We start from the raw sequence: 9,108 nt of genomic DNA on the forward strand, positions 1-9,108 counted from the left end.
TCCCACTTATCCAGGAAATATTTCCCCTCTAAATGCATGAAATCATGTTGGTGTATTGTGTTGGGTTTACACTGAATAATAAATATCTGAAACTTGAAAAAAAGAGTTCCTTGTGGAAAACTCTTGAAACACTCCAGGGAATATAGTAAGGGCTCAAGAAATGTTAACTATTATCATCATCATTATTCTCTTCCTCTGCTTCAGACTTGAGAAGTTAAATCCAAGATACATTTTTTTTGACATCTCCTGGGTTTATTTTAATATTCAGAAGTAAAGGCAAGAAACACCAACAGATGGGCAGCTCGTGTGGCTCAGCGGTTTAGCGCTGCCTTCAGCCCAGGGCCTGATCCTGGAGACCCGGGATCAAGTCCTGCGTTGGGCTCCCTGCATGGAGCCTGCTTCTCCCTCTGCCTGTGTCTCTGCCTCTCTCTCTCTCTGTCTCTCACTAGTAAATAAATAAAATCTTTAAAAAAAAAAAAAAAAAAGAAACATCAACAGAAAAGAGGATGGGATATGGCAGTCAGAGCTCAGGGCACCTCCCAGAGTCAAGAGACTTAGCTCAGTGGGTGGACAGGAGGAGCTGGGGCCCTAGAGCTCTGGCCATGTCAGTGCCAGGAGAAAGAGGACTTAGGTCAACTCCACAAGCAAATCTCTGGCCACATGCCACACCCACTTCAGATACCAAGATGAGTGGGGATGTCTGCTATTGGTTACCTTGCTGAGGTTGTCCTGGGCCCTGCAGCCACCCCAAGGATCAGCCTAAATCTTATATATATATATATATATATATATATATTCATGAGAGACAGACTGAGAGAGAGGCAGAGACACAGGCAGAGGGAGAAGCAGGCCCCTCGCAGGGAGCCCAATGTAGGATTCGATCCCAGATCCTGGGATCATGATCTGAGCCAAAGGCAGGCGCCCAACTGCTGAGCCACCCAGGAGTCCCCCAAGATATATTTTTAAATGGGTTCACACTCTGCTAGTATCTCCCATTTCACTGACACAGAAAGTCCTTTAGTCACAAGCTTTCTGGTGGGATGTGTTCTAGGAAGAGAAGATTTAGAGCTTGAGGCAGGAAAGAAAGGCCAGAATGCCTGATTTGGGTTCTCATACAAGACCTCTGAAAATCTTTATCTTCCTGAGCAGGGAAAGTGAAGTGCACTTTTCCAATCTCCTAAGACTGTTTTTTTCTCAGGTCAGGAATACCGCGGCACACACACACGCACACACAGATGCCTGTCAATGCTTCATCTTTTGTATTTCCAACCTTCAGCCCCTGATGTGTGGGGACATCAGCACATCTTGCTGACCCCAGAATAACACATTTTCCTGAAATGTTTATCTCAAGTTTGATGTTTCCAACATGGTGAAGTTGTCCAACATGGTGAAGTTGTCCAACTTCTGACTCAGAGAGGCAGTACTCAGGGTTGTAGGCAAATCAAGCCTACCAAGAGCCTCACTTGGCCAGGATGTGAACTTTCCCAAAAGGAAACAATGAGGAATCTGTGTGAGCTCTCGTAGTCAGTGGGACAAAGTCCCTGATGAGACCTAAGGTCACAGGCCTGGCCAAGCTGGATCTGACCACCATGTAGCATGTGGCTGGGAAAGCACCAAACTCAAACGTGCTGATAGAATGTAGATAGTCTAGAAAAGAGAGAATTTCATCTTTTCAAAAATCATGAGTGGGGAAGAAAAAAAAATCTAGTAATTATACAGAGGAGGAATCAGGCAATACTTTCATTAGATTATCAGAATTATCATCTTCAGTAAAGGACATAAGGACATCATATGACTCCACATACCCTGAAAAACAACATCATCTATACAGTACTCAGGCCAAGAATGCAAAGTTTCAATCTCAATATAAGGAAACTTCAGATACAAAGTGAGGAATATTTTCCTCTCTTTTAAAAGGGGGAGGAGTAGGGATCCCTGGGTGGCTCAGTGAATGAGCGCCTGCCTTTGGCCCAGGATGGAGTCCCACATCAGGTTCCCTGCATGGAGCCTGCTTCTCCCTCTGCCTATGTCTCTGCCTCTCTCTCTCTCTCTGTGTGTGTCTCTCATGAATAAATAAATAAAATCTTAAAAATAAATAAATAAATAAATAAATAAATAAATAAATAAATAAATAAATGGAGAGGAGTAGAAAAATAACTGGCACACCAATGAAATTAAAAACTTTTGTATTTCAGAGAACACCATCAAGAAAGTGAAAAGGCAACCCATAATAGAATGGGGAAAAATTTTTGTGGATCATAAATCTTATAAGGGACTTGCAGCTAAAATATTTAAAAAACTCTTACAGCTCAATAATAAAAAGACAACTTGTCTTTGTTCTGAAGGATCAGGACAGATATTTTTCAAAGAAGATAAACAAATGGCCAATAAACACATGAAAAGATGCTTACCACCATCAGCCATCAGGGAAATGCAAATAAAAACCACAATGAGATACCATTTCACACCCACTAAGAGAGCTATAATTGAAGAGTCAGATAATAGCCAGTGCTGGTGAGGATGTGGGGATACTGGAACCCTTCCACTGCTGGTAGAGATGTAAAATGGTGCAGCCACTTTGGAAAAGTCTGTTCTTCCCTCCATAGAGTTACCATAAGACCCAGCAATTCCACATATGTCCTCACAGAAACTTGTACGCAAAAGCTCATTTCAACAGTAATCCTGATAGCCAAAAGTTAGAACCACTCAAAAGCCTATCAGCTGATGAATGAATAAACAAAATATGATAATATTGGAAATAATTCCAAATAATGGAATGTGATTTGGCCATGAAAAGAAATGAAGCTCTATAACACATATGAACCTTGAAAACATTACGTTAAATGAAAGAGGCCAGTTGTAAAAGACCATATGTTGTATGATCCTGGTTATCTGAAGTGCCCAGAACAGGCCAGTCCATAGAGACAAAACCTATAGATTACAGGCTGCCCGGGATTGGAGAGTTTGGGAGGAAATGGGTAAGGACTACAGTGTTCCTTGAGTACACAGCGTCTTTTGGAAAGTGTTCTAAAATTTAATGTAGGGATATTTTCATAGTTCTGTGAATATATTAAAAATCACTGAATTGTGCACTTTTAAGTGGGTGACTTGTATAGCATATGAATTATATCTCAATAAAACAGTTTTTTCTAAGATATGGAAGACTTGAAAAATGTCAATGTCATAAAAGACAAAGCTAGGGAAATGTTCCAGATGAAAGGAGGCTAGAGAAATGCAACAAATAAAATCTCTGACCCTACGCTGGGTCCTGTTTGAGGGAATATGTCACAAAGGACACTATTGGGTCAACTGACAAAACTGAAATGTAAACAGTAGTTTAGATAAAAGTTTTCTGTGTAAATTTATGATGTTTGTACAGTGGTTATGTAAGAGAAAGATCCCTATTCTTAGAAAATACACAATCAAGTACTAGTGGTAAACGATCATAATATAGGTAACTCACCCTCAGATGGTTCAGAAAAAAAAATGTGTGTGTATGTGTTTGTGTTGAGGAAAAGCAAATGATACAGCAGATGGAGTAAAGTGTTAATAATCTGGTTTAAGGATATATAGCTATTCTTTGGATTGTTTTTGTCTTTGTAACTTTTTGTAAATTTGAAATTGTCTCCAAATAAAAAGTTTGCAAATAATCACAAATGACTTTTCTCTCTGGGCAGCACAGGGCTGTGTGAAAATAGGTCAGAGAGAATGTTGTGTAAGTGTGTGTGTGTGGTATGTAGATGTCTACACACCCAAGTTCCCACATGTTCCACAGGGTGCTTTGCCCCTCGGCTGCTATTCGCCCCATTTGGCCTAGGGCTTGCCCATCACGGGCCACTGACCTCTCACTGTCACACCCAAGCAGCATACCTAGTTACCTTGGGGAAAGGCAGTGGAGCCTTCCATGTGCCTGAGGCAGACAGAGGTAACTAATGTGAGCTGTCCTGCAGGCTTTCTCGTTTTTGTCTGGGAGCAGGAAGGTCAGGCCGAGACTGAATTCTGAGAGGCTTGCCATCTCCAGAGGTCTGTTTCAAGATTGAGGAGCTCTCCAGTGGCCTCTGGAGGGCTGGTCTTTCTCCAAGTTCTCTACTATTTTAGAGAAGAGAATGAGAGGGGAAGATGATTCATATTTTATTAAGGGCTCACTTTGTGCCAGGCCCTGCTTTACATGTTATTTTATTTAAACCACACAGAGCCCTGCCAGATGGGTAAACTGAGGCTCCAAGAGCTGCAGGAGTTTGGCCAAGGTCCCACAGTGAGCAAGGGGCAGAGCCAGATTCAAAGTGAAGCCTAGACTCCTCTCTTTCCCCTAGGTACTCTTGCTTTAGATTCTTTTCCCCCTCTTTTTCTCCTCTTTGCTGTCTGATTTGAGGTCACAGCCTGTCTTTATCCCAAGAAATGAAACAAAATCATTGCTAACAGGAATGAATCCAAAAGACCCAGCCAACTTTGGAAAACACCAGCAGGGCTGCCATCAGCCCTGTTTTATGAGGCTTCAGTGATGCTGGGAATCACTCTGAAGGAAGAAGACAGAAATATCTCGTCTTTGCTTTAACCTGCCAAAGTAGACACAGTCTTCAGGGCTGGGTGCCAAATCATGGGCTCTGTGTAGCCAGAGATCCTGGCATACATATGGTACCTGCAGTGGACAGCTGTTTGAATAATCTTCCTGACAGAGGGAGCTGGGGGTGGTACAGAGGGCACCAGAGGAGAAAGCAGACTCTGCAGCTGTAAGGATGGGAGTTGTGAGCAAAGCGGGGTCTGGGCAGTGGCCATTACTTCCAAGGGTGCCCAAGGGCAAAGTCAGAGCAAAATATATGTGGGTGGGAAGAGAGGGGGATAAAAACTCATTGGCAATCTCTCTTTCCCTCTGCTCTTCTCATCTACTCTCCTGGGCTCCTGGCCCCAGCACTCATCCTGTATTCCATCCTCAAAGGTCTCCCAGTTAGCTGAAGACCCAAAGGAGGGGGTGCTGGGAGAACAGACTATAAGCTGGGAGCTGCTGACAGCTAAGAGACAGGAAGAGCCTGCCTACGGTGGCATCACCTCATTGCCTATAGTGATGTCATTTGAGTCCTCAGATCCAGCTTTGCCTGAAGTCCTTGTACTTTTTTTTAATAAAGACTACTTTTTCTTTGTTCTTTTAAGATTTATTTATTTATTAATGAGAGATGGGGGGTGGTGCGGAAACACAGGCAGAGGGAGAAGTGGGCTCCTCGAAGGGAGCCTGATGGGGGACTCCATCCCAGATCTCGGGATCATGACCTGAGCTGAAGGCAGGTGCCCAACTGCTGAGCCACCCAGATGTCCTGTCCTTACACTTTTTAAAAGGAGGACCAAAAAGTTTACACTTCTGCTTAAGAAATTTTCAACAGGGCTTCTGTCACTTATCCTAAGAACAACACAAATAAAATCCTGATTGAAACAGCATCAGCTTGTCTAGAACAATTTTCAAGGACTGATCCTCTATAACAGCCAAGGCAGGATGTAGAGAACTTTAGTACAGAAACCACCTGACATGGTAAATTCAGAATCCAGAGGCACCAGGGACAGGAAGAGAGCCGGCCAGCCCCTGCCTCAGAAGGCCTTGGCTCCAGAGAGGTGGGTAAGATGCTCAGGTCTGACTCGCGTTGCCTGCAGCTTTGTAGAACGGCTTACAGCAGACATGGGCCAGGGCCCACTCTGGGACTCAGCAACCTGCAGGCTTTCCTGGGTCTGTCTCAAGCAATGATGATGGCATTACCACGTGCCACTATGTGTTATGTATATCATTTTACTTAACCCTCACAGCAGCCCTGAGAGATGGATATGTTACTAGCATCGTTTTCAAGATGAGGAACTACAACACCACGGAGAAGTAAACTTACTAGTCATGGAGCTGCTAATAGCAGAGCTGGAACTCAAGCCTACTGTCAAACTCCAAAACCTGTGCTTTTAACAACTATATTATATTTCTTCCAAGATAGGTCAATAGGGCAGGGAAGGTTGGGTATTTGGAGAATTAATAATGACCTTTTCTGCTAGTAAAGCTCTCCAGAGTTCACAAAGCCCAATTTTATATGTAACCTCACTGCATCCATTTTATAGATACGGAAGCTGAGGCTTAGAGGCAGGAAGTGACTTTCTCCTAGTTATTTGGACAAACTGGATAAACTGAGCAGAGGTGATGCTCCTCAAATGGAGCAGCTAGGCTGCAGTTTGCAGAAATTCAGTGTCTACGCAGGCAAGCCTCACCACATTGACCCATGCTTAAGAGCAGTGATGGTTATCAGTCTGGCTGACAAAGATCTTTAAGAGATAAGGGGATCAATTGTGATTTGGCCACAGATCCAATTGCAGAACACAAATCCCACTGCAGCAAAGAGCTCTGCATTCACAAAAAGATCCCCAGCTCCAGCCAAAGCCCTGTTTACTTTTCAGCAACACTTGATATGGACAAACCCAGTTCAATCAGAGACATTCAGCTTTCTGGTGTTCCCGGAGGGAGGGGGAATCTTGTTATAAAAAGAGCCCCTTTCTTCCACTGGGCCATCCTCAGTAAAAAAGCTGCAAGGCTGAGCTGAATTGCCTGAGGAGTGGGGAGCAGGAATCTGCCGGCCTGGCTTCCTCCCAGAGGAAAGTAGCTGTCCCAGCTTAAGCCCCAGGGGCTTTAGCTGTTGGGCCTGCCTTGATGTATTGGCGAGCTCAGAGGTACCTGTCCTAGAGAGACAAGGCAAGGCTGCCTTTCACTATTCTCTCGGCGACTCATGCCTGGAGGAGTGACCAGGCAGGAATCCAGGCTACAGGACAGCAGGGGCCAGGGCAGCCACTGTTGTTCACTGCTGGAAGTGTGCCAAAGGCCTGGAAGGTGAGCTGCTATCCCATCCCCTTCTTGCCCCTCTCTCCAAGAGATCCTGCCCTCAATGAATGGGACTGGAGGGTGGGGACTTTCTTGAAGCCAGGTGAGCAGCCTTCTGGTTTTGTGGATTTATTTTCCCACGAGCAGTCTTTGAGCTGTGAATCTAGGGCAAGTGTTGAAAACAGGAATGGAGAGCAAGAAGCAGGTTCGAGGGGGAAACCCAGTCCTTCCAGGTCCATGACACCCAGCACAGATTCTGGGGGCAGAGAGCCTGGATTTAAAATTCTAGCTGTAGCACTTGCCTTCCTTGGGCAAGACCTTAAGTTATTGCCATACTTACACTAGTGTTTTTTGACCACCATATAAAAGCTGTGCTAAGGATTTAATAGTAAGAAAAAAAAAAAAGAAGAAGAAGAAGACTCAGTTGCCTTCTCAGATTTTACAATTAGTGAGACAAATGTTAACCACCCACTAACACCCCCACCATTACGAAAGAAGAAAGAAAGAAAGAAAGAAAGAAAGAAAGAAAGAAAGAAAGAAAGAAAGAAAGAAAGAAAGACAGTCTAGGAGAGTTGCAGAGCATATATTTAGGGAAAATTCATCCACTCTGGGAGGTCAGAGAAAGCTTCCCTAAATAAATAGTGGAGCTGAGGTCTGTTTACTGAGGTAGAAGGGATATTCTATGTAGAGAACAGGATTATTCAAAGTAGGCCATTTGGCAAGAATGGCTCCTCCATGGAACTGGAAGAGGGCTCATGAGGCTGAAGTATAGACTGGAGAGCCAAGTGGGGATAGACCATGAAAGAATGTGGTTATTAAGAGCAATACAAAGATTTTTTGTGGTGCTTTAAACTGAAAGGTGAGATGATAACACTTGTAGTCTGAAAAGGTTACTCTGGCAGCAAAGAACAATGGATTGAAAGGGAACCAAAGAACATTCAGGAGACCAGTTAGGGGGTTTCAAGTATTTGCCTATGAAATGCAGATAATGGATAATATCATCTCATAAGCTATTGGCAGGATTCAATAAAAAGTGGCATTTTTTAAGTGTTTATGCCAGGATGTGACACACACAGCAAAGGCTCAGTAAATGTCAATATTGTTACTTTTGTTGGTTCTCTTCAGCGAACTGATCTTTCTGCTTCATATCTCCTCCTGAGACACAAGGTGGGAGAGGGTAGTGCTAGTGGTCTCTAGGATGGAAACCCAGTTTGTATTAAGTCACAACATAGGGGCCAGAAGCTAGGAAGCCTGAAGGACCCATCAGAATGGCTTACATGCAAACTGGTGCAGCCACTCTGGAAAACAGTATGGAGATAGTTGAAAAGAGAACTATCCCAAACCTAGCAATTGCACTACTAGGTATTTATCCAAAGAAAACAAAAATAGTGATTCAAAGGGGCACATGCACCCAAATGTTTATAGCAGCAATGTCCACAACAGCCAAAATATGGAAAGAGCCCAGCTGTCCATCCACAGATGAGTGGATAAAAAAGATGTTGTGTATATACACAATGAAATATTACTTAGCTATCAAAAAGAATGAAATCTTGCCATTTGCAAAGACATGGATGGAACTAGAGGGCATTATGCTAAGTGAAATAAGTAGGTCAGAGAAAGACAAATATCACATGATTTCACTCATATGTGGAACTTAAGAAACAAAACATGAACACAGAGGAAGGGAAGGAAAAATAAAATAAGATGAAAACAGAGAGGGAAGCAAATCATGAGAGATTCTTAACTGTAGGAAACAAACTGAGGGTTGCTGGAGGGGAGATGGGTGGAGGGATGGGGTAACTGGAAGATGGGCATTAAGGAGAGCGCTTGATGTAATGGGCACTGTGTGTTCTATACAACCGACGAATCACTAAAGTCTAATCCTGAAACTGGTAATATACTATATGTTAACTTTAAATTAATTTAAATTAAAATTTTAGGGATCCCTGGGTGGCTCAGCGGTTTCCCACCAGCCTTCAGCCGGGGGCATGATCCTGGAGTTCCTGATGCAGTCCGGCTCCCTGCATGGAGCTTGCTTTTCCCTCTGCCTGTGTGTGTCTCTCATGAATAAATAAATAAAATCTTTTTAAAAAAAATTAAAAATTTAAAAAATAACGTTTATTATTATTATTTTTTAAAAGAATAGCTTCAGAGTAGGGAGGACTCAAAGAAAACCCGGTTCCCATTGCTCCTGGAAACCAGCTGAAGAGGAGAGTGAAAGACCCTCCCCCACGGTGACCCTTACGTGTTGGCTGGGACATCCTTGCTTT

The sequence above is a fragment of the Canis lupus genome, chromosome 23 (genome assembly GCF_048164855.1).
Source record: "Canis lupus baileyi chromosome 23, mCanLup2.hap1, whole genome shotgun sequence".
In the NCBI taxonomy this organism is placed as follows: domain Eukaryota; kingdom Metazoa; phylum Chordata; class Mammalia; order Carnivora; family Canidae; genus Canis; species Canis lupus.